The sequence below is a fragment of the Canis lupus genome, chromosome 14 (assembly GCF_048164855.1).
Source record: "Canis lupus baileyi chromosome 14, mCanLup2.hap1, whole genome shotgun sequence".
NCBI lineage: Eukaryota > Metazoa > Chordata > Mammalia > Carnivora > Canidae > Canis > Canis lupus.
Window position 1 is genome coordinate 5,433,344 of NC_132851.1, and position 27,460 is coordinate 5,460,803.

The 27,460-nt window shown below is 39.1% G+C and overlaps 1 protein-coding gene across 9 annotated transcripts in view; it reads right to left on the minus strand.

Moving 5' to 3' along the window:
* NCALD (neurocalcin delta) overlaps positions 1-27,460 on the minus strand; it is a 370,439-nt gene that overhangs the window by 227,434 nt on the left and 115,545 nt on the right. For 2 of the 9 annotated variants that reach the window (XM_072774074.1, XM_072774081.1), the window contains exon 3: positions 26,805-26,833. The exons of the other annotated variants lie outside the window; for them this stretch is intronic. The gene's annotated coding sequence lies outside the window, so the exon portion shown is untranslated. The remainder of the gene's footprint in view (positions 1-26,804; positions 26,834-27,460) is intronic. 9 annotated transcript variants of the gene reach the window in all.

The window sequence follows — 27,460 nt, forward strand, 5'->3', positions numbered from 1 at the left end:
CTAAGTGAAATAAGTCAGTCAGAGAAAAACAAATACCATACGATTTCACTCATATGTGGAATTTAAGAAACAAAACAAATGAACAAAGGTGGGATAAAAGAGAGACAAACAAAAAACAGACTGTTAACTATAGAGAACAGATAGTTACCAGAGGGGAGATGGGTTGGAGGATGGGTGAAACAGTTGATGGGGATTAAAGAGTACACATACCATGAGTCATGTAGAGAATTGTTGGGTCGCTATATTGTACACCTAAAACTAACATAACACTATATGTTAACTATCCTGGAATTTAAAAAAGAAAATATTTAGTAATAAATAAAACATATTGGCAAATTCTCTGACATCTCTGCCATATAGAAGAAGAATTGAATTCCCTTCCCCTTAAATATGGGATGGCTTAAGTTACTTGTGTATCAAATAAAATATGGTGGAAGCTATGCTGGTAACTTAGGTCTAAAGGATGATACAGCTTCTGCCTGGCATGTTCTCTCTCTTACTCAGGCTATTTTCTTTTGGAACTCAGTGACTAGGCTGCATAGAATCCAGGCAGCCATAGAGAGACTAATATGAAGTGGAATCGGGCTCTCTACTCCAGACTTCTGGTTACTCCACTCTTCCACCCAAAGCTCCCAGCTAATAGCCAGAACCAGTTTGCTAGCCATGTGGGTATATCATAGAAGTGAATCCTTCAGCCTTCAGGTGACCCTTCCCCCTACCCCCAGCAGATGCTGCATGGAGCAGAGATGGGCCTTCCCATCCAGCCCAGCTCAGATTGGAGATTCATGAGATATATAAATGATTGCTGTGTTATATCCCTAAGTTTGGGGGTGATTTTTAATGCAGATATATGTATATATATACACACACATACATATATATATATAATATATAAAATGCAGAACAGATGCTTAGACTCAAACTTTTTACTGGTAATTCCAATATAAAACTTGTTAAATATGCTCTCATCTAGTGAGAGGACAGAGAAATGAGGGATGAGGCAGATTCTGTAACTGTCATATTTCTTAAAATCATGAGAACCTAAACATAATGAAAAAAAGCACCTTTGACCTTTTACAGTTTGACACTTTACTCACTTTTAAGGCTAGAAAAATTAGAAGAGGAGAGGCATTCAACATTTATGTTGCTTGGGCTGGAGAACCAGACACGAGTGGGCGTGCCAATCCCGGTCTCTTCACTTTAAGATCCCTCAAATATTTTCTTTTTCTTCCCAAGCTGCTTATTTTCACTGGCAAGATTATTTATAGTCAACCCTTCTTCCTAGAAGGACATCAGATCAAATTCCAGAAACACTCATTCAAAAACATTCAAGAGGTAAGAGTTGAAGCTCTGAAGATTCAGGGACTATTTTCCCTGAAAACTATTCTGCACTCCCCTGCCACATGAAATTCCTGAAATATGTCCATCAGTATGTCCTTCTCTCCTTCAAGAACAAATGATCACCTCTTCTTATTTACTGCATTAAATCTAATTGTCTTTGTCCATCTTTTGCAGTACCATTGCTTCACCTTATATATTTAACTTTCTCAATGTGCCTTGGTTATTCCCACCCCTAAGCTTTGATTCATGCCAAGCCATAACCCCTTATCTATTTCTCTATCAGTCAACCATCTTTCAAAGCCATGTTCAAGCTGAATATAAATTTTTAAAAAAGAAAAAACTTCCCTGAACATTGCAGGTGACCACAATCTGTCTCCCTATTTGAACTCTTACAGCACTCAGAACCCACAGTGCTCTGACACATATACAAATTTGCCCATTCTCTACTACTGCTTAGAGGTCCCTCAGGGGCAGGACCATGTCTTCAGCATCTTTCCATTCTTCCCCACTACTCCCAACACACTCAGAGCCTCACTTGGTGTCTTGAATACTTTCTGTGTTAAATTGCTGCTTGTTAGATTAGATAAATAAACTGAATAATGGGGAAATAGCTTACAAAACGCCTGCTAGGAATATTTTTACTTTGACCAATGCCTACTCATAAGGAATGAATCTTTAACTGGGCAATTTTGAGTCTGAGCCAATCAGTTATGGTTAGTAAGTAAGTATCTGGGGGAAGCAGGGATGCTCCCAACAGGGAGGTGGCTGCCCATGTGTTGCTAGACATGCCCAGGAAGCCCTTGAATCCTACCAGCATTGAATAGGCAAGATCTTTAAGGTTATCTAGCACAGAAATGCATCTTGTGTTTATTATGAATGAAGAAATTGTGGAAATTAGGGTCAACCTCATTTTACAGTTGAAGACAGTAAGACTCGGAGAGGATAAGTAATAAGCCCCAAAGCAGCTGGTTATCAGCAGGAATGGCTTTGACCTCAAGTCTCTGAACTCCTGTTCAGCATTCTTTCCACAACGGAAACCTGGAGGACGGTTGCCTTTTCTCAATGAACATTCCTCTTTGCAGAGCAAACTACGGGCAGTGTTTCAAGGTGAGCATTTGAATGATGGCTTTAAAGTCAATTTTTACTATGCAGGATGATCTTAATTGCTAGCCATTTTCTTCTCAAGCAAAACAAAACAAAAATCCATTTTACCCCCTCTGACTAAGCAAGATGTGTTCATGTATCTAACTTGCAAGCAATTTTTCCAAAGCAGAAGGGGTCTTTTCTGAGCACTGCATCATACACTGTCTCTGGGCTGAAAGCAATGAATTAGACCAATCAGCATATGCGAAAGAAAAATACAAAAGATGAAAGCCTGTGCATTTAAAAAAACAAGAACATAGGCTGGATGTGTGCATCAACAAGAAACTGATAAAAGCATGTTAAATTATGAACCCTATTCTCTAAGAGGCTCAACATTTGCTCCCTATCAAGGTACTAGCAAATCGTCTTTTACCACATTAAATTCCAGAGTCTAAGATGAATTACATCTTTCCACTGACCTTGTCAAAATAGGCTTTTCTCATAACAAGAAGTAATAAAAGCAACTCCATGGTCTAGATCAATAAGATCAGACAGGAAGGCTGACAGCAACAGTAGCATAAAGTCCCCAAGTGATTTTTAATTTAAAAAAGGTAACTCATAATAAATGAGCATTCCACTTTGTTTTCATGTTCTTGCTCAATATTTTGATACAGGTAAGAAAAAGTTAGAGATCATAGATACAGACATAGATATATAGATCATATATATGTTAAAATTTAAGGAGTGTAGTACAGTAGTTAAGAACCTGTACTCCACAGCCAGACCACCTAGTTCAAATCCCAGCTTTGTCACTTTGTGACATTGAGAAAGTTACACTTTCTGGTTCGAACTCTTCATCTAAAACATAGAGTTGATAATATTTGTTAATTCATAAGGTTGTTGAAAGATTCTATAACAATACATATAAGGGACTTAGTGTCTGGCCTATAGTGAACATTTACAAATATTGGCTGTTACTGTTATCTCTGACAGGGACAAAACTATTGATTTGTGACTATGCATAGTCTTCCCCTTTCCCTTCCTGCTTCTAAGGAGGATATATTTCTTGATTGTCGGATCAGCTCAAGGGCTTTCTCTTGTTGTGTGAAGTCTGAGTCTGGGTTTGAGGAAATCTACCAGAGAACATTTAGGCCAAATTACTAAGGGATGTTCTACATAACAAAAAGATGCAGGGTGTGGGGGCTTTTGGGAAGATGGCTGAATGCTAGAGTTAGATAGCAGGTGTCAGCAGAAAGGGAACAGAGAAGACTTTAAAAATGAGATAGTAATGTGAAGAGAGAAAGGAAGGCTTCCAGCAAATGCACTCTGTGATGGAAATGAAAAAGACATGGTAGGTTTGTTTTGTTTTGTTTTAAGATTTATTTATTTATTTATTTTAGAGGTGGGAGAGAGGGGCAGAGAGAGAGGGAGAATCTCAAGCAGACTCTGACCAAGCATGGAGCCAAACTTGGGCTCAATCTCAGGACCCTGAGATCATGATCTGAGCTGAAATCAAGAGTCTGATGCTTAACGGATTGCACCACCCGGTGCCCCAAGACACTGTAGTTTTAAGAAACTCCTTTTAAGTTTTTTTGAGAAGTACAATAAAGACAGGAATTAATTTTCTCTAATTGCATTTGGTTGTTGGATGTTGTTCCTTGAATGTGATATTGTACTGAGACTGGACCTCATGAGAACCTAGATTTTATATGTAAAACAAGTTATACAGAGAGAACAATTTGGAGTACATGGTTTCAGACTTAAAACAAGAACAGATTAACACATGGTGGCAAATGTCATAAGTAAAGCACACAGCTTTCAAAAGGAGCTTAAATATTCCCTAGATGTATTCACTACAGCCCTTTAAAAATTATTTTGGCAATAGGTATCCAGAACCATAAAAATACTTATCCTCCTTCATGCAGGGCTAATGCATTTCCCAAAGGAAAAAATTTTGTGCACAGGAAGATGCTCATGGCAACACTATTTATAATAGTAGAAACATGGAAACAACCAACAAACTAACCAAAATAGAGCATGTTGATTTAATAGAAAGATATGACTTTGCTCAAAATGATAATATTGAAACTTAAGAAAAATGTTATGATATAATATTAAATTATAAAAATTCAGAATAGTAATGCTAATCCTGGAGCTATCTACATCCAGCTTAAAGGACACAGAGAATAACACTGCTCTTAGAATTCCAGGCGACAACCCTGTTTGCTGATGTTTTCTGGATAGCCCAGGCTTCTCCAGCCTTTCATAACCTCTTCATTTTCCTCAGACTAAATGGCTTTATAAAAGTAACCTTCATTTAATCAGACTAACAGGTGCAATTGCCCACCTAGCTTAAAGAGATCTGGGCCTCACCCCTCTTGCTTTCCTTAGTTCTAGTACAAAAAAAGGAAGGAAGGAAGGAAGGAAGGAAGGAAGGAAGGAAGGAAGGAAGGAAGGAAGGAAGGAAGGAAGAGAAAGCAAGCTTTTGTTTTTATTCTTCTGGTTTTAAAGCTTTTTAAATTTCTCATTCTCTGACAATTGGAGTTAGGGGGTTAATAAAGTCTTTCACAACACATTTCTTGAAATAACTGTCCCAGAATGCCTGAAACAGCAAGTAGAAAAGCAGGAACAATGCTTTTTTTTTTTTTTTGAGAGGCTGTGTGATCCCTTCCACAGAGTCTATAGAACTACACCTAGTTTTTTATTTAAGGAACTTGCAAAAAAGGTGGAAACATAACATCTTAACACCACTCATTCATTCACTCATTCATTCCACAAGTGAGCACCAACTATGGTCCAGATATCATTTTGGGTACAGATTATGTCACAGTCCCAATTTGCAAAAGATGCATGGAACAGGTAATTCTCATAAAATGTAGAGAGTGGCTTGAGAGGAAAAGCATAGGGAGACCAAGGAGGCACAATTAACCCAGGCTTGAGGAAGTCAGGGAAGAAAAGATAACATGCTCCCTTAATTCAATTCTAATGAATTCAAATCAATCATGTAGGAAAGATGAGAAAATAGGCCCAATTCAGAATCTGTATTCTCATTTCTAAGTCATATTGTCTTAGACTAGCCTGGATTTAGGGTGAATAACATTCTCCTAAACACAGCCTCCAAACACCATTTCAGTAATAGACAACTATAAAAGTAATTTATGGAACCAATTCCCCTCAGCAAATAGCAGATGAACTAACATTCTCCAATTGCCCACTATGGGCCAGGCCCTCAAACCAACTGCCAGTCTTGCCATTTTGATTCCCTCTGTCCTAGATGAAAACATGCTTTCTCTCCATCTGGCTCTGTGAATGATAGTAGTAGGAAGTAGTTTATTTTGGTTTTAGGAAGTAGAAAAGAAAACATATTTTGTTATTTTTTTAGAGATGGCACAGAGCATACTGACTCATCTTCTTTGGCTGGGCATTGTATAGATAACATGCCATTTTTGTGGAAAAGATTCATCTTCTCCAGTGCTGAAGGTGTCCTGAATAGCCTCACTGTGGTAAGTCAGAGAAACCACACTGACTTGACGTTGACACAGCCTTGTCACAACTGCTATAACTTATCATGTGCCCCTGAATCTCTCATGGAAAAACCACTAATGCTGCTTGTTCCCATGAGGCTAAGACCCTTAGGGTTCCACACAGGATGAGAATTTAAGAAGAAAGGAACTCAACACTGATCTATCTCCATTGTAATCCTACTAATACAAAACCCCTAATCCTGAAATATTCTTACTTTTGCCTCTCCAGTAAAGTTTTGGGAGAAAAAAATAATTTTAAAACATGCAGAAGTTTGCAAAAGTTATCTTCTTGACATAAATAGTACCAACTTGTGTGCCTGAGTTTGCCCCGCAGGCTTATAGGAGCCAGGGGAGTTCAAGGAAGGGCCAAGAAGGGCCAAAGTTTGGATGCCAACCAAGGAAAAGACAGGCCAAAGAGATAAGGAAATAAAGAGCTCAGGTAAAGAGAGGGTGCCACAGAAAAGAGAAAACAAAGGAGAATGGAACAAACCTGGAGGTGCTTTTTATAGGATGTCTGTGGACAAACCAGGAGCCACACAGAACCTGGACCAATCAGAAGGCACAGTCAATACATTAAAACACTTGCTGTGCTTCTGACCTCTCACTGCCCACCCTCCAGAGCAAATGGGATCTCTTTTGGGCAGTTGCCTCAATAGTCCCTCAGGAAGGTGTCTCCCTGGGACCTCGCCATACCATTTGTCAAAAATTTTAACACAGCTGGTTTTTGTTCCAGCACTGGCATAAATCTCTGTTTCCTTGGTTGAGTAGCAGCTGAACTACCTGGCTTCATTTTGGGGCCATGTTGTATGAAAAGTATATTATTAAAACTCCATGTGGCAAGAATCTCATACCATGGATGTCCTGTGAGAAGTGAAGCCATCTGATCAAAGCACATGGGCTGTGACCTGGTCCTGATGGAGAGGCAGGTAGGACTGCTGGTATTACGCAAATGTTCAATGGGCTTGTTCTTTCTCTCTCTTTCTCCCTCACTTCCTCCATCCCTCCCTCAATCCTAATCACATATGATTAAATTATGACAAGGAAACTTGTATGACTTTTCTCAAGGTCAAGTGAATTAATGAATTTCCATTATGAAGCTAAAATTATATGTATTACTTATAAAGGCCAAAAATATAAATTGCTTCAAAAAGATTGAAAAACATAAGGACAACCAATGGATTATGGGTTGATGAAGCACACCAAGCTACAAAGGAGACCAGCCCTCCACTTTGTGGCTGTCAACCATGCTCCTCTATACCACAATAATATAAATGGCCAACATCTCAGCTTTGGCACTTATTAGCTAGTTAAACTTGGGCAAGGTAATTCTCACATGTGTCTAAATTGTAAACAGGATTAATAACAGGCTGCCATGAGGATTAAAGAGTTATAAAATATGTATATGTAAAGTGCTTAGGGTGGGTCCTGCCACAGTGCCATTACATTGTGTGACTCTGAGGGTGATGTTCTCATGGCTGTCTATGTGGAAGGCTCCCTGGGAGTTGTGCAGTGCAAAACCATATCCAGGTTTGGCACAGAACAAGTGCTCACTCAATATTTGCTTATCATTTATTGAGTCCTTATTATGAACTGAATCATGCTGAGCAATTTTCAAGGATTTTCTTGGTGATCTACAAAATAACCCTATGAGGTAGGCACTCTTATTAGTCTCATTTTAGAAATAAAGAAACTGAGGTGCAGAAAGTTTAAGTAACTTGCCCAAGATAAGCCGAGCATCAGGATTCAGAATCTGATGGCATAACACCATCTCAGGTCCTCATTGGCCATGCTATCTAACATTGCCTCTGATAGGGACAAACATAAGGCCAAATGACTGGTCATTCTTAGGTTAAGTCAACTAATTAATACAATTAATTCACAAGCATACTGTATAGAGAAAATGATAACAAATCACTCCTTCATTTCCAAACTGTGCAGTCCAGGCTCATTAGCTACTGCTACCACTTTTTCCCTGATGCTGTGAAGAACTGGGGTACCATAGCCAAAATTAACAAGATTATCACTTGTCCAGAGTCAGCAAAGACCTTGCTGTGCCCACCCTCCTAATGAAGGCACTTGTCATTAGTTAAATAAGCAAACCTCTAGAAATCACTTTCTATTAAGAAAGGTCAATACAAATGTATTTACTAATTGGCTGATGAATTCATGTCCCAGTAAGCCTGAGGGTTCCCCATTGCCCAAGGAAGGCCAGAATTTCAGCCTCAGCTTTTTGAACTACTTCTTGGTGTCCACGGAGTAACACAGAGTGAGGATACATGATATGATGTGCCAAAATTCATGAGTTTTCTGAGCCTCAATTTCTTCATCTATACAGGTGGGACATGAACAATGTATTTACCTTATGCGATTGATATAAAGATTAAATGCATGTCAGCTCCATAACTCCATAAATAAAAGCTGCTATTAAGGACTCTGGATTGATTGAAAGTAATGACATATTTTTTTCTTTAACTTACAAGGGACATAGACATTCAAAGGAATGTTATGCTCTTCAAAGCAATCATCTCAAGGTATTTCTAGGCAACAATTTTTCCCCCTCAAGTTTCCTTTGCTTAATAGATTTCTGGAACTTATTTGGAATTGCCACCAGCAGGAGTACCTTTGGTAATGACAAATCTCTTTGCAGATGCATTATGACCAGAATGGTCATTCAGATCCTCAGAGCCAAATGTAATAGATGAAGAGAAGAGCATCTTTTTGGCCAAGCATGAGGAACTACTGTAAAATCCCAGCCTGGTCCCAATACATGTGCCCAGCTCTATCTGCTTCCACCACTCCCCCATCCTATGTACCCAAAGTTCCTCATTCTCTGAACAAGTAGAGCCTTTCCTGCTCCCAGAGTTCTGTGCACGTTACTCTTCCTAAATGGGATGGCACAGCCTTTTCTCCCTAGTCTGTCCAGAAATATCCCATTTAATCACTATACCCCAGTTATGTCAACCTTTCTATGAAGCTTTTCCTCTGCCAATAAAGCAAATAGTACAGTAGTTAAGAACACAGAGGTGACTGAATATTCTATCCTGCTTTGTCTAAGATTAGTTGACCATATCGTTGAGGGTCCATTTCTGGGTTCCATTTCTATTTTTTTCCATTGATCAACATGTCTGTTTTTGTGCTATTACTACACTGTCTTGATGATTACAGCTTTGTAATAAAGCTCAAAGTCCGGAATTGTGATGCCTCCAGCTTTGGCTTTCTTTTTCAACATTACTTTGACTACTCAGAGTCTCTTCTGGTTCCATACAAATTTCAGAACTGTTTGTTCCAGCTTTGTGAAAAATGCCATGTCTTCAACAAATGGTGTTGGGAAAACTGGACGGCAACATGCAGGCAAGTGAAACTGGACCCTTTCTTACACCATCCATAAAAATAAGTTCAAAATGGATGAAAAACCTGAATGTGAGACAAGAATCCATCAGAAACCCTAGAGGAGAACACAGCCTCTTTGACCATGGCTACAGTAAATTCTTACTAGACACATCTCCAGAGGCAAAAGAAAGAAAAGCAAAAATGAATTATTGGGATTTCATCAAGATCAAAAGCTTCTGCACAGCAAAGAAAACAATCAACACAACTAAAAGGCAACCTATGGAATGGGAGAAGATATTTGCAAATGACATATCAGATAAAGGGCTAGTACTCAAACTTGATAAAGAACTTATCAAACTCAGCATCCAAAAACCAAAAAATCCAGTCAAAAAATGGACAGAAGACAAGAAAAGACATTTCTCCAAAGAAGACATACAAACGGCTAACAGATACACACACAAAAAAGCTCAACATCACTCATCATCAGGGAAATACAAATCGAAACCACAATGAGCTACTAACTCACACTGTTCAGAATGGCTATAATTAGCAACTCAGGAAACCATGGATGTTGGCAAGGATGCAGAGAAAGGGGAACCTTCTACAATGTTGGTGGGAATGCAAACTGGTGCAGCCACTTTGGAAAACAGTATGGAGGTTCCTCAGAAAGTTAAAAATAGAACTACTCTATAACCCAGCAATTGGACTACTAGGTATTTACCCCAAGAATACAAAAATAGTGATTTGAAGGGGCACATGCACTCCATTGTTTATATCAGCAATGTCCACAATAGTCAAAACATGGAAAGAGCCCAGATGTCCATCAACTGATGAATGGATAAAAAAGATGTGATATATATAATGGAATATTATTCATCCATTCAAAAGAAAGAAATCCAGCCATTTGCAGTGACATGGATGGAACTAGAATATACTATGCTAAATGAGATAAGTCAGTTAGGGAAAGACAAATACCATATGATTCAACTAATATGTGGAATTTAAGAAACAAGACTGATGAACATAGGGAAAGAAAGGAAAAAGAAAAGAAAGAAAAGAAAGAAAAGAAAAGAAAAGAAAAGAAAAGAAAAGAAAAGAAAAGAAAAAAAAAGAAAAATGAATAAGATAAAAACAAAGAGGGAAGGAAACCATTAGAAACTCTTTACTCTAAGGAACAAACTGAGGGTTGCTAGAGGGGAGGTGGGCAGAGGGATGGGATAAGTGGGTGATGGGCATTAAGGAGGGCACTTGATGTAATGAGCACTGGATATTATATGTAACTGATGAATCACTAATTACTAGCCCTGAAACTAATAATATACTACGTGTTAACTAACTTGAATTTAAATAAAGTCTTAAAAAAAAAAGAACACAGAAGTAAGAAGCCAAAGACAAGGACTCAAGAAAAGCAGCAGACAAGGCAGTGATGTGCATGGACCAGGAAGAAAGCTGCCCAGGTCTGAGCCCCACCTCCATAATGTGGTCACAAGCTGTGACCTTAGATAGGTTACTTCACTTTCTATTGCTTAGCTTCCTCATTAGTGAAATAGGATAAAAAGCAGTAGCTACTACAAAGGCCTATTTTGGGGATTGTATAAAGCACCTAGAACAGTATCTAGTGAATGTTTGTTTAATAAAGTCCTAGATCTATCATCCCTTAGCTGGGTGGCCAGCTTGAGTGGGTTATTTAAACTCTTCACATCTTAATTTCTTGCCTTTAATTGAGGATATGAAAAGTACCACCAATTTCATATGGGTGCTGAGGATTAGATAAAATAATGCATGTTATTTGCTTTGTATATAATATATGTGGAGCTTTGTATATGTTAGGATTTCAACAAAATGATAGTTTTTTTCTTGAAGTTATTTATTTTGAACTCCGTAACACCTTATTTGTATCTTATTATGGAATATGTCCAATTATATTATAATAACCTAGGCTGAGAATTCTTTGAGGACAAGAGCTTTGTCATTATTCTTCTAAAAAAGGGAAAACCAGTTTAGTTGGCCATAGGATGTGAGGGAGGATTGAAAATTGAAACAGAAACCACACTTGCAAAATTGTACTATGATTCACAAAAATAGAAAAATTGTACCAAACCATGACACACAAGACATACTAAGTTCAGACTCTTTAACACCTGCTCATTTAGACCAATGATATTCTAAATAAGACCACAGACAATCTAGTCTAAGAATAATCCACACAAAGCCATAAGTCTTAAAGACCACTGACTGTTTCAGCAATTTCGTACTTTATAAATTCTGACCAATCTCTAGCCAAGACCATTCTATGACTAATTCATTTTACAAACTCTGTAGATATTCTTTCCTAAAATCCATCTTCACCCAGTTGAAATGCTCTACAACCCTCTATGGTATGTGCTCTCCCTTGCTGCTTCAAGCTAATAAACCTGTTTGTTTGACTATGGCGTATCCCTGGTAGTCTTTGTTTGGTGGACTTTTTATCTTAGCATGCTAAGGTCTTGGCACAGCACCTACTACTAAGCAGGCATTCTGCAAATTGTGTCTTGAACAAAAGAATGCAGTAATTAGACTCTTGCTTTTACAACTTAACAGTTCAGAAGATAATTCTAAACAGAAAGTTTCAGAAATATTAGGAGCCACACCAAGGAGCCTTGAGGAGACTATGTATTATAGTTTTCCAAGCTGCATAACTTATAGTAATCCTCGACAAAAAATATGTAATCAGGAATGCTGATTAGAAGCCAATCTTGCTGCTGTGCACTTATACACAGCAAGTATAATTCCTGCTTGATAGGAAATGACAAATTAATCAAGGACAGACACAAAGTGAACAGGTAAGTGGACATGGTCTGTGTTCCTACAGCACCAGGCACAGGGCCTTGCCCACAGCAGCTGCTCATGGAAATTTATTAGTTGGTTACTGACAGGGATTTTGCTCTGTAAGTGATAACTGGCTGAAAGTTTCTGAGCAGAGGCAGATCCTGATAAATATGATGGCCTAGGAAGCTTCCTTTCTAGAAGCAAGTTAATACTATGAGCTGGCAGCCTTGCAGGAGGTTATCTCAATAACTAGGCCATTAGGAGGGTCCTTGCCTATTGAAATGACAGTGGAAAGGAAATGAGTCTCTCTTGCAAAGCTAGGATCATAGTGACTAATTGATTTTGAGGGAGTGTGGAAGGCACCAGAGTTAAAGAAAGATGCATCAGTGTTTACCTCCACGGGATCATTGGAAAAAGATCCTGACACAAGACAAAAATATCTGCAAGGACAGAAGTGATCTTGATATCAATACTAATGCCTGTTACCATGGGTTCAGGTTCTTAAGTTATAGTAGGTAGCATAGCCTAGCACTAACCACTTCCTACCTGCTCTAACGCCCTGCCTAGGTCAGATCAGTAAAGGCAAATTAAGTCTTAGTACTCCCTTCGAGTAACTATCAGCAGCTTATTGATTCTAGCCACTTAAAGCGATGACATTCCCCTCATATAAAGCATAATCAACAGATTTTTCTTTAGTTTTGCTCAAAATTGCAATTAAATCATTTAAGCTATGAAAGACCCTTGAAGTTTAAGAGCATGATTTTATGTTTTTTCTGGAGCCGTTTAGATGAAGGTAGCCCTGCCTAAGAATCCATCACAAATCTGGAAAGAAAAAGTGTGTGATATAGACAAAAATATTACAGAAAATAGAGGAGACTGATAGACTGTCATGCATCACATTTAAAGATTCGATAGAATGCATTAAAGAGAAATAGCCCACAAGGAAAAGGAAAATCAAATATGAACTTCTTTTCCCAATAATGCAATCTTCTGGGCACTGTTGACTTGTCACTCACTAAAAACCCTGCGCTAAAGAAAACATTTTCAGGTCCTTTTACTGAAATTGCTTCAACCAGTCTATTTTCAGTTCTCTTTCTCTGAGCCTCCTGGAAAAAAATTCTTAAATGAGCCCAAGACCAGGTTGGTTCAAGTTACCGGAACCCTTGAAGATAGTTTTGTTACTCTGCTTTTATTTTCAAATAATCTCCAACTGGGGGGTATGGGCTAGAGTCAACATTTTTCCCAGAAATGAACCTATCACTTGGTTATCTGGGTCCATTCTCATTAAATAATTTATGCACGAATAATCAATGAACAACTGGAAATGATTATTTGGTACTTACATTTCGCTTCAACGGAAACAACCCATTAAAACAATAAAAGCATATAGTAGTCTCCCTTTATCTACTGGGACTGTGTTCCAAGACCCCTGTGGATACCTGAAATTGCAGATATACCAAGACAATATATATACTATGGGGTTTTTTTCCCATACATGCATACCGATGATGAAGTTTAATTTATAAAATAGGTACAGTAAGAGATTAACAATAACAATAAAATAAAGCAATTATAGCAATATACCGAAATAAAAGTTATGTGAATGCAGTCTCCTCTCTGTCTCAAAATATCTTACCATACTCATCCTTCTTCTTGTGATGATGTGAGATGATAAAATGTCCCCGTGATGAAATGAATTGACATGAATGACACAGGCACTATGCGGTAGCATTAGGCTACTAGCGACCTTCTGAGGATACTCAGAAGGAAGATCATCAGCTTGTGGACCACAGTTATGGCAGATAACTGAAACCATGGAAAGCAAAATCATGGATAAGAGGGAACTATTGCACATTTGAACTCTGAGAATGGCAGTTGGGACAACCAATAACACAAGCTATGTTGATCTCCCTCCCTCAGGGCCCCCAGAGGTCAAAATGAGGTTCCATATTATATTAAAGGTCAACATGTTTCTCACCACACAGTGAGACTAAAGAAACTTTAGAAAACTTTATGTAGTAAAACTTCAGAGCAGGCTAGGGAAAACTGGCTTTATAGAAAATTAATTTGCTTATTAATTTAATGCATCCACTTTGCATTTTCTCCAAACCTAATGTCACAAAATAATCATTCTAGGGGCTCAATGACAATGGATCATTTTGCTGGTTATTCCCAATTCCCCCTCTACAACATCCCCAACCATACTTCACCTTTCCTGTCCAGGGCTGCGGGTGGAGTAGGGGTGGTGTAGGGTTAGGGGTTGTGATCACCTATACACCCTGGGCCTCTAGCTTCCTGTTGAGTTTGACTAGTGGGGAGCACCAGTCAAATACAGGAAGGTGGGAAGAGAGCAGTGTGGTACTATTTCCCCTACTCTCCCCCTATTTTACTTCAGTGTCTGGCAAGAGTTTTCTCCCTTTACAGCTATGGCTTCTGTTGAGTGACCCTTCCTCCTTAATTACAACCCTCACTGGACTCCACTATTTGTTCCCCTTATCCCTTCAGCCTGGGCAATGGCTTCCCCTTTGCTGTTGGTTACTGGGTGCTGAACCAGCCCTTGTTTGTTTCTGTAACATTGCCAACAGGTCTGCAACAGCCCTGTCATTAAATTCTCTTAATTCAAACTCTCTGAGGCAAATTCTGTTTCCTGCCAAGATCCCAATGCAACTACTGTGCAAAATAAATATAGAAGAGCTTATGCCCTGGCTGAGGATGGTGGGCAAACACAAGAGAAGACCAATATCTGCAAAAAACATGCATGCGCAAAACAAACCTCCACCAAGCTTTCTGTTTGGGAAAAATGTATTTAATGTGAAGCTTAATGTCAACAGCAGTAAAATATAGCTAATATTCATCCTTTGTAACTTCTACTCTTTTTTTGAAATGAGGGGGCAAAATATACACTTTTCATCTCTACCATCAGTAAATTCCCATTGGATACACCTCAGGAAAGCCAATTCTAAAGACTAGAGATTCTCCATAAGTCACATGGATGCTTGAAAAAAGATGAGCTTTTTATCCATCCCTATTCTTTGGCAATTAGGAAAAGAAGAACATTGTCTGAATCTTTTTTTGGGGTGCCCAGAATTCAATTCACTATACTGTAGAAAGGGTGATGATAATGCCTTTCAAAAACTAGGGCCAATTAAAAAAAAAAAAAACTTAATGCATTGGTTTATCCAGTTTATACAAGTTGGTATATGACACCGAAATCCATGATCAGTTCTATGACCATATCTCAGGTGGGACTTTTTTTCTTCAGTCTGGATATTTATTTATTTAGCTGGAGGCTACCTTTCTTTTTATATCATTAATCTACCAAAAGAATATTTGTTGATTTTGCAACAAGCTGATAAACTGTACAGTTTCCAAGGCTAAATGTAATGTTTTTATTGGATACTCTCTCTCTCTCTCTTTTTTTTTTTATTAAGCTACGGACCCCTAATGACATAGTAGCTATGAATTAATAAGCAGAGCACACATTTTAACTCAGCCACAATGAACTAATCAGGCTATCTCTTCTGTATTTTGCTTTATACAGTGCTGGTTCTCACCTCCACCCCTCTCTAAATCCATTGTCCATACCCATTCTCCACCTATCCCTCCCTTCTCTGTGCCCAGGAACTATGTTGCCTAATCCCCTGCCTTCTGGCTCCTTATGGAGTTCTGCCAATGGGAGGCACCAACAGGAGACCAGGGTAGTGTGATAAAGACCCAGGTCTCCCTCCTCCATGTCCTCTGAACATAGGAATCCTACAGTTCTGGCAGTGACTGGCTCTCCAACTACACATCCCTGACTACTGCTCCTCTTGCCCCCATTCCAAAAAGAGTAGAAGCTTCTCATTGCTAAGCATTCCTGGCATTCCTGGTTGTCTTAGTATCCCTTATTTGTTCCCTTCACTCTGTCTACACCTCTGTAAATAGTACTTTTGCTCAATTCTCCTCAGAGTCCTCCAGAGTGTGCCTTCTGTTTCCTGCTGGGTCCCTAACCAATGGGAGCATGACTTGGAATGAAAAACACAAGGTTTCCTCAGGCAAGGGGAGGTCCCCCAACCCACATTCTCCCTCCCTCCTACCCACCCTCACCACAGGATTCTTAGCATTTGTCTGATGTGTCCAGGTGTGTCCCTGGCTTTGGAAGAGCAATGGGTGTTGAGTTTTATATCTGAGAACCACTTGGGGTTTAAAAATGCAGATCCAAGGAAATTATCACAGATCCAGGGAGATGAAGGAGGTAGGTTGACAAAATGGAATGGAATGTCCTAGATTGAACAGGAAAAGGATGTTAGTGCAAACACTGATGAAACTGGAATAAAGTCTGTAGCTTAGCATTATTACACTGATATTAATTTCTTAATTTTGACAAATGTATTCTGGTTATTTAAGAAGTTAACATTAGGGGAAGCTAGGTGAAGGAAATAAAGGAAATTTCTGTATTATCTTGGCAACTTTTCTATGAATATAAAATTATTCCAAAATAGCATGTATACTAAAAGGCAGTGGGGGTGGGGGCAGACTCCCAGGCTCTGCATCAAGCCCCTGAATCAGAATTTCAGCAGCAGGTACTCAAGCAGCAGGTACTTGAAAAGTACCATCCTTAAGGGACTTGGAAACTATTCGTTCTGGTTGAGATAAGGATGGAAAGATTTGTTTACTGATGCTAAATTACAGCATAATTACTTGACTATTTAAGGAAAGGAGCCAATTGAAGCTTTGTCAAAGTTCACCTTCTATGCCAGTTAATTAGGGATGAATGATTCATCCCTCGACCAGTCTCTGCATTTAGTTTCTTGCATAAAAACACTTGAAAGGGTACAGGTAATTATAGAACCAAACAAAGAAAGTGACAGTAGAGTTCTTCTACTTCCTCCTCCCTCTGAGATCAAGGTTTTTTTCAATGCATGTCCTTTTTATTTTTTCCACCCAAGTTTCTAAGAGGGCAGGGCCAACCAAACAGACTGAGTGACTTTCTTCATCTTTTCCATGGTGGGTTTCTCCAAGTTGATTTCAAGCTCTTGAAGGCAGGACCTATATTTTCAGTGTCTTCTGTGTTTTTTTCTACAGCTCAGTTCAGTATTCTTCACCCATTACTTTGATGAACTGACAATCTGTACTTCCCCACTATACCCATGTCACTATTTATTTTCAGTAGCCTGTAACGCTTATATTCAGCATTTTCTATGCCATTGGAATGTACAATGTTTCCAATGTAAGAAGCAAAAAAGTAGAAGTGAAAATGTTATCATTATTATTACTTGTTTATTAACAAAAATGTTCATTGAGCACCTACTATGTGATATAGCACTAGTCTAGACCCTGGAAATCTAACAATGAAGGAAGGAAGAAGGAGATCTAACAATGAATTAAAGGAGACATAATCTTTCTCACTCTCCTGTCATTCCAAAAAAAAAAAAGGGGGGGGAATAAAAAAACCCAAAACTTCTCTTTGCCTTATAAAGGCTGTTACATAGCTCAAATAACAATGGATGTAAATGTGCTCTGAACATTGTAAAGTGTTATAAAAATGTCAAGCGATACAAATTAATGACTTAAACAGTCCCTGTCTACTAACTCTAAGCCAGAAAGGTAATGGTTCAGTGGCCTTTCCATTAAGCAGAAATTTCAGACAAGATTTTATAAAAAGCAACCCTTTCAAAGATATAAACTCTGTTGCTTTGGAGTTAGTAAGTAGTGAGAATTAAATTAGCATCAAAGAACTTATCAGGGGGAGAAGTCTCCTGTGAAGAAAGCAGGCCTGCCATTTTATTCACAGCTAGACCCATTTTTGCTTCACTCTCCCTGAACAAACAGGAGAGCCCAGTTAGTCTAACTCTTCTCTACAATTGAAAAGGATATCTTAGCCAGAGCCACTCACATTTCTATTTTATTCAAAAAGAAGCTTCCAGATCAGTGATGAAAAAAATCTGTTAAAGTCAGTGCTAGTACATACAAAACCTGTGAGCAGTTTTCAGCAGTTATAAAAGATTATGCTTGAGAGAAGTTTTGAAAAATCAGATTTTCTGTTTCAGATATAGTGTCTATTCTCAGCTTCTAAGGTAGAAAATGTTCTATTAGAGCAGTTTTCCATCTTTTTCTCTGCCTGGAGAAGTCGATGAGTTTCAAAGGGCTCTCTAGATACCATGGTAACTGCATGATTCTGATCAAGTCTGTGGTGTCTGGGGTACAGGTTAAGGAACCTGAAAATGCTACCTAAGAAAATCTGCACTAGAGTCACTTCTGGTGTGTTTGAACTGAACATCTGACACATTTGCCACAGATGTACATACAGCTGTGAGCCCCTGCTGTGTCCCAGCAAGGGACCAGCACCAGGATAACCAAGTGAATGTAAGATGCCATTGCAAAGAACTCACAGGGGGCATAATGCCCAGGGAATGGCAGGTTAATTATGAAATATACAAGAATGTATAGGAATTATCTTGTGACATTTTAGCTCTTATTCCAAATTAAAATTTTATTCTCTAGTTTTTGCTGTGACTTCAGTTGTGGAAGTCTTTCATCAAGATTACTTCAGCTAAATATAAACCCAAGAAAAAGTTGAATGTTAAGCAGGGGAACAGTAAGAAGATCAGGAAGTTTAAGTTGTTCACTTGGGCCTCAAATGCACTTAGCCTGAAAAATCTTGAAAAGGAAAAGGAAAACTATTGACCTATATAAAGAAACAGCATTTTTGGCTTTATCGGTAAAGCAAAGTAACATGCTGGCATGTGGGACTCTCTGAAGTCTACCTAAACTGTCTCTCTAGGGATGATATTTTCCCTTCACCCAACAGTAATGAACAAATATCAGATGACAGAGACTTCCTTTTCACTATAGAGCACATGGGCATGTTCATGCCACCCTCAGATTATGCCAGGAATCACTTTGGGGGTCACCATAGACATGAATAAATGAGTACCTCAATCATTTCCATATGTGTGAAAGAAATTTGATAATGACCTCAAATGATCTTCACAAAACCCAAGAGTGAGCTGAATTTCTTTGGGAAACATTTAGGAAGCCTGTGCTAGAGTATCACAGCAAACCAAGAGCTAAAAAAGACACAAAAAGAAATGCCAGGCCTGGCCCATTTTGCCCTTTGGTTGAAGAGATCAGACAGACTTGGAGAAAATAGATAGCATTTTACTCTATCTCTCTTGCCCCATGTTGACCTCATGGAGTCCTTCTGTCTTTGGTGTCCACACACCCACCATGTCCATTAATCATTTCTTCCATCTTCATGATCTTTCCCACCCTTCCGCACCCACACACACCCCTTGGCCTCCTTTCCTTCTGGGCACAATCTGAGATGCTTATGATCTCTCCACAGAACCCTAACTATCTTTGTCTTTTTCTTTTTAACCCTGGATCCACCCTGTATTCTGTGTTCTCTGCTCCAATATTCAACACTCCTGGAGAAAAACCATGTAACCACAGAGATGTGTGGAAGAAGCCATGCCGAAAGGACTACTAGAGAATGTTAGTTTCCCAATTAGAAGGTAAGTTTTTAGAGAGCAGGAACTGTAACTCAGGCTGTTTTGCTAACCCTGAGGACACCCTAGCATGCTTAATAATCCTTGTTGCAAGGCAGTTAATACCAAAACCAAAAAACTTAGGAAAAAAAAATAATTAAATAAGGTCCATAAAATGCAGTTTATCTATCAGCATTAGATAAACTGATTTTTCAAATTTTCACACATGGTTCATATGAAAATAAACACAGCTATTCCAAAATAAAACATTCAGTAAAGTAGTTTTAGAAGGCAGTCATACTTAAAAAACAATTAGTAAAAGTTATTCTGTGGATTTCAGTTACTTTGTGAAGAGTTGTAAAGCTCTTCAAACTTATTTTATAATTCAGAATAATTTTTAACAAGCTCTTTCTTCCTATTGATTAAAGCAATGTAGTAAGATCTCACTTTCTTTACTACGTGAAAAACCACCTCTAAAACTTCATCAAATAGAAGCCATTCATATCTGTGTTTCTTCAGGGAAAAATAGAAGCACCTTTCCATGTTAACCAGAAAGGTAAATATCAGAAGAATCCTGATATAACTCATTTGCAGAGAGAAAAGAGTCAACATCCTATCAGGGCAATAGTCACTATGAAGCATAAATTTTCAGTGTGACATTGCTGCATGAACAGGGGGCCCCATGGAGCCTTGCACACTTTGAGCTAACACTAGAAATGAAAAATGTTCTTCCCTCACACCAGTGGCAAACCTGTCTCAGAGCTGGGTGGGGGTCACTGCTTTGCCAAGCCAAATGCACCACAGGCCACAACCCTCATATCAGCTTGGCAGGAAGAAACCTAAATGTTGCCTGATTCTCCTACAAATGTAATAATATCCGACAAGAGACTGATTGGACAGCTCACGATGTCATTTCCTCTAATTAAAGAATGCTTGCAAAAAACCAAAATAGCCACAAAGCACTGTCAGCAAAGCAATCAGCAGCGACAATTAGCTGTCAGCTCACAAGCCTGAGCTGAGCCTTGTGTAGGGAGCAGGGCTTCTTGTTGTGGGTTTTCAAATCAGCATGACTGTAGGAGTCAAGGATGAAAAGGCTGCACAAAGGGGCCAGACCCTGTTGCACACCAATGGGTTAGGGGAGTAGCAGCAGCTTGTCGGTTGGTGCGTTGCTGTGTAGCAATGGAGGAGACCCTATGAAGAGCCCTTCAGTGTGCTCCCAAAGTAACTAGAAGTCTGCTGGCTACAGCCCATCCTACATTCACCACAAATCACCCTTCTCTTCCTGGGATAATGCTACCCACTCTTTGCAATGTATACACTTTGTCTGCATCTCCTGTGTGAGGAATTCACAAACTTCAGTGCCTGTGACTCTCCCTTTTCTCAACTCCTATAGCCGATTACTGTCTATACTACAAGGTCATTAACGACAGGCATTGAGAAAAGTATATAAAGAAACAAATATAACACAGCTGTGTCACACTAGGGAATAATATATGCTAAGATCATGGGTGTGTTTTTGTGTGTGTAGGACACACACATATGGATATAACAATTATTCAGAGGTGCACCATGCTCTCCTCCCCAGCACCATTCTCTGGGCACATAAAACTGTCTTCTGAAAACTACTGGAAGGTGACTGCTTCCTTTAGCTGCATTCCTTCACTCATCCTCCAGGGGGTGACTTCTCAAGTGGCTGAGACTGAGTGAAGGAAAGAACTCAGACGTCTGGGCACCCTCCCTTCTACTTCTGGCCTCAGTATTATTTATTTTTCTTTCCCATGAAAGAATATTTCAGCAGCAAAAGTAATTGGAGACCTGATTATAGCTGACCCTGACCATAATTTAAGCTCCTCCAACCCAGCATCCCTGAGAATAAAGCCAAGATTTAGCTCCTTGTCTACAGTCTGCATTTAGTTCCTCACCCATAGCAAAGCTAGCCCTGATTTCCTTCATAGCAGTAATATGCGCAACTCAAAGATCCATTTCCCAGATTGCAGCTAAGGCTGACCACGGACACTAAAGTAGAATTCAGTGGCCTTGGACAACTGAGACAACTCTTTGCCTGGGTTGCCTCCATCAGGAGCCATGACCTTGTGCCCTCCTCAACCTGCTGAGAACACATACATGATGGTCCCATGGTGAAAAAAGCATGTTAAAACAAATTAATAATATCACCAGATCTCTCTGACTTCATGTCTCCCACTAAGGGGTAGGACAGGCAGGCCTTAAAATACCTGGGTAGAAAGCAAAAGGAAAAATAAGAGGAAAGCAGACACTCTAATCCAGTGATCGCGGCTGGCTTTTTTACGGTATCAAAGGAAAGAGAACAACTTAAGAACTGGGATAAATGTAAAAATTAACTTTCATTGAAAGTTGAGAAAAAACAAAGAAAATTCAAATTCTGGCAACACAGTCTCATTGTTGCGTCATAAATTACTCAAAGTTGGGAAGCTTCGAAAGCTGATGGCTCTTGGCAAGCACCTTGACAGAGGGATGGATCCTTGCTAGGACCCTTTGGGCCTGGTTTTGAAGCAACAATAGAAGCTTCATGCAGGAGCCTGTTTCTTCAGCTGAAACCAAGGTGGAGAGGAATGCCAGACTGCCTCTATGAGGCCGACTACATAGGTCTAAGAAACACCTTTATAAGAAGCAACAGAAAAATCCCTGCTACAAGAGTCAAGGTTTTGAGTGCTAAGAACCAAAACTCAAGAAAGAATTTGAAAATAAGAAGTTTTAAGTATGCATATCAATGATTATTGTTCAATTAAATTCAGTAATTTAACTAGAAAATTCATTTAAATGCCTTAATTTTGTTCACTATGTCCCTGGTTTATTCTTAAGGTAGGATTACCTTCACAATATTTTGACTTTGAAGGATTTTAATCTCATTATTAAAAGCACAGTTGGCTAAAAATGAAAAGAAACAGAAACAGTGATTATGTAAAACACCGCTTCTCAAAGATCCAAGTGCATAAAATCCCTCTGGATCTTGTTAAAATGCAGGTTCTGGGGATCCCTGGGTGGCGCAGCGGTTTGGCGCCTGCCTTTGGCCCAGGGCGCGATCCTGGAGACCCGGGATCGAATCCCACGTTGGGCTCCCGGTGCATGGAGCCTGCTTCTCCCTCTGCCTGTGTCTCTGCCTCTCTCTCTCTCTCTCTCTCTCTCTCTCTCTGTGACTGTCATAAATAAATAAAAATTTTTAAAAAATGCAGGTTCTGATTCAGCAGGTCTGAATGGGACCCGCATTCTGCATTTCTAATAAGCCCTCAGCGGCTGCTGCTGCAGCTACTGGTCCCTGGACCACCTTTGGAATAGCAAGGATGCAGAGGGTTAAACATATCTAAGCTACAAGATGATGTGACTGCTCCTGGGATAGCTGGGGAATCATGATATTGGACTCCTAGGTGCTGTGGACATCAGGTGTTCTTCAGGATACTACACTTTACACCCCTTTTCTGAGAAGCTACAAACCTCTGCAGTTGCCTGCCTATGGTCTCTGTCCTCTTCTTTTCCCGTGACTCTCTTTCTCCTCTCCTTCTCTTGAAAGGCAACAAGGGCAGAGAGAGGCACTCTTCCTCCTTTCCTCACCCCAGCCCTCAGAATCAAGCTATTCTATTGTGTGATTCCTGCCACTGTAGGCAGTTACTTCCTGAGAAGTTAAAGAGAATACCAAGTAGAGCCAACCCAAGAGAAGAAGAAAATTTAAAGCCTCTCAGCTTTCCCATTAAGTTTTGGATTGTGGTTTTATTGCCTTCTTTTGATTCGGCTTTCCACCATTTCTGACTGGCATTTTTATTTACAATCTAAGTGTTCCTTTAATACCAGTGGCTCTTAGAAAGCTGCAACATCGTTCTGTATCCACTGAAGATACAGAAAACCCCAGAAAAAGCTGCATAATCAACAGAAGCATAACTTGTTATGAGCCAGTCGAAGAGCTAAGGTTACAAGACAACCAGGTGAACTAATTTAGAGAATGGCATGGACCTCCAAGGACAGATGGGACACACAGACTGTCGCCTTTGACAGAGTGCTGTCGGAGAAAGTAGTCATCATAAAAGCAGGGAGGAAGAAAACAGCCAAAATGTTCATGAGTCCTCAAGGGCTAGTGTGTGCTAGCATGACAGTATGGAGTCCCTGGGAGCCTCTTTCAAGCTTGTTTTCCCATAGGTTTCCAGTGCTACTCCTGAGAAGGATTAAGGGCAGGGTCGGAGACAGAAGAGTGATCCTTTAGAAGGACCAAGAAACCCATCCACTTCTCACAACTTTATTCCACGTTAAGCAAGAGGTGTTTTTTTTTTTTTTTAAAGATTTTATTTATTTATTCATGAGAGACACAGAGAGAGGGAGAGGCAGAGACACAGGCAGAGGGAGAAGCAGGCTCCATGCAGGGAGCCTGATGTGAGACTTGATCCCAGGTCTCCAGGATCAGGCCCTGGGCTGAAGGCGGTACTAAACTGCTGAGCCACCCGGGCTGCCCAAGCAAGAGTTTTAAACCACTGGGAAAGGAGCAGAAAACCTTCCTACTCCGAAGATCCAAGCAAAGATCCACCGATTCTTGAGAAAGGCAGAAGCAAAAGCTATCTGCCCTGATGGACGGACAACAAACTCTCAAATTCAGAATCTGGTCCTGACACAAAGAAGAGGTCTGCTATAACCCATGGAGGGGCAGGAAGCCGTCTCCCGCTAAGACACCCAGAGACACAAGGCAGAGATTGGCTGCCATGAAGAAGAGGAGGAACAGAGACAAAGGTCAGGTCCCAAAGTGTAGACACACAGGCCTGCCCAAGACTGAGGCTGGACCAGCAGAACTGACAACCCCACCACCACTGCCACTGCATTACACTGAGCACTGAGCAAGAACACTCTACTCCTAGGTGAGCACCAACGTGGAGAGATTCAGTGGAGCAGGTGTGGCAGGTCTGCTGAAAGCAGAGAATGGAGTTTGACAGTGGGAAAAGCCCTCTGGCACACCAGCCACACTAAGCATAAGGTAACTACTGGCCACCAGTGGAGAATGGTGGAGTCTAGTGGACTGAAGGTAACTACAGCAACCAGAAGCTCAACCCCACCCTACTAAGTCTCTACTAACTACCGATCTTGTCATCTGCTAACAAGATTAACACAACTCCTTGTAAGGATTTCTTAGGACACAAAACTGATACCCATAAAAGAAAAAGATTGATAACTTGAAAGCTGAACTTCGTGAAAAATAAAAACTTCTGTTCTTTTAATGACACTTTTAAGAATATGAAGAAACAAGCCACAGACTGGCAAAAGGTATTTGCAAGCACATGTTTGATCTAGGGTTTATATCCCTAATATATTCAATTATGGATCAGTAACAGAAAGGTAATGTAAGTTTAAAAATGGGTGAACAATTTGAACAGACACTTCACCAAAGAAGATATACAGACAGTAAACAAGCATATGAAATGGTGTTCACATTATTAATCACTGGGGAAATGAGAATGAAAGCTACAATGAGGTACCACTGTATACCAACACAAAATGCTAAAATTACAAAGACTAATTAATATCAAGTGCTGGGAGGCTGTGGAACATCTAAACTTTCATGTATTGATGACTGAAATGCAAAATGATACAGTTACTTTTAAAACAGCCAGAGGAATTTTTCTCAAATAGTACTAAAAATATAGTTGCTATACTTACCACATGATCCAATAATCCTACTTCTAGTAACTTAAAACATATATCTATACAAAGATCCATTAACTAAAGATTATAGTAGCTTTATTCATATAACCAAAAACTACAAACAATCCATGTTCATTAATTGATGAATGGATGAACACATTGTGGTACATTCACACAATGGAATTCTACTTAGCAATAGAAAAGAAAAAAACTATTGATATAGGCAAAAACATGCATGAATCTCAAAACTTTATGCTAAATGAAAGAAGTCTGAAACGAAAGTCTACATACTCTGCAACTTCACTTACATATTATGAAAAGAGAAAATTCTGGGACAGACATCAGATCAGTAGTTGTCAGGGCTGCCACTAGGGAAAGTACATCTACTGCCAAGGAACGCACTTTCAGGTGTTGGCTATCCTCTGCATTGTTACTCTGGTGGTTACATGATTTTATACATTTGCTGAAACTTATCAAATCATAAATTTCAAGAGAGTGCATTTTACTGTGTGTTAATTATTCCTCAGAAGGCCAAACCAAAATAAATAAACAGATAAATTGTACAAAAGGATGCTGCTTGGTCAAGTTGTATCCACAAAGAAAAATTAATCTTGACCCTCTACTTCACATCATACACAATAAAATCAATTTCAGATGTATTATAAATCAAAATGTAAAAGTGAAATAATATAGCTTTCAGGAGGAAACAGAAAACATCTTTCTGAACTTAGAATAAGACCAAGATTTCTTAAATAGGACACATAGTGTCAACCACAAAAGAAAAAAGCCATTTTACCTTTGTACCAGTTGCACCATTTTAAAGGAATTTAAGAGAGTGAAAGGTAAACCACAGGAAAAAGAGAATATATTTACAACACATACATCTAGCAAAAGCTCAAATCCAAAATACATATTATTAAAAATGTCTACAATTCAATTAGAAAGATGATTCAATAAGACAATTCAATTTTTTTCAAAAGACATGAATATTCACCTCAATATTTTTTAAGATTTGAAAGGGACTTTCATAAAACAAAGTACACAGTTAATTAACATATGAAAATGTACTCAACTATATCAGTCAGGGAAATACAAATTAAAACTACAGTATGATTCTACACACCTACCAACAGAGCTTTATTTTTTTATTTTTTTTTATTTTTTTTTATTTTTATGATAGTCACAGAGAGAGACAGAGAGAGAGGCGGAGACATAGGCAGAGGGAGAAGCAGGCTCCATACACTGGGAGCCCGACGTGGGATTCGATCCCGGGCCTACCAGGATCGCGCCCTGGGCCAAAGGCAGGCGCTAAACCGCTGCGCCACCCAGGGATCCCCCAACAGAGCTTTAATAAAAAAAACAACCAATCAAACAAACAAAACAAAAAATATCTTGTATTAGAAAAAATATGGAAAATCAGAACCATCACATATTCCTGATGGACATGTAAATTTTTAAATTAATGCAAACATTTTGAAAAACTCTTTGATAGAGTTTGATACAGCTGAACATATACCTACTCCAAGACTCAGAAATTCCCTTCCTGTATACAAAACCAACAGAAATTGTAAAGATAGCCAAAACCAAAACTTACCAAAACTGACTCAAGAAGAAATATAAAATCTAAATAAATCAGAAATTAAAACAGTAGGTGAAATTCTTCCCTCAAAGAAAACACCATGCCCCGACTGTTTTAGTGTCAAGTATCATCACCCAATCAAGTAGCCAGTAATTCTAATACTTTGAAAACCATTCCTGACAGGGAAAATACTAGACAGGAAAATTTTAGCCAATCTCAGGACATAATTTAGAAACTACATCTCACTGAGTACAGAAAGGATAAAGTACATTGACCAAGTTGGATTTATCTTAGCAATGCAAGATAGCTTAACACTTGAAAATCCATACATGTAAATTACTATGAGTAAAATTTTTATCAAAGGATAAAAATCATTTGATCACCTCAGTAGATTAGCAAAACATTCAATAAAATTCAATGTGCAGGTGAACTAATTTACTTTTTTAAAAGTCTTTTTAAAGATTTATTTATTTATTCTTCATTTCTTCTTTTTTTTAATTTAAATTCAATTTGCCAACATATGGTATAACACCATTGCTCATCATATCATGTGCTCTCCTTAATGAGGGTCACCCAGTTATCCCATTCCCCCTGCCCAGCAACCATCAGTTTGTTTCCCAGATTTAACATGGTTAAATGTTTTATTTGTCTTCCTCTCTAATTTTTCCCCA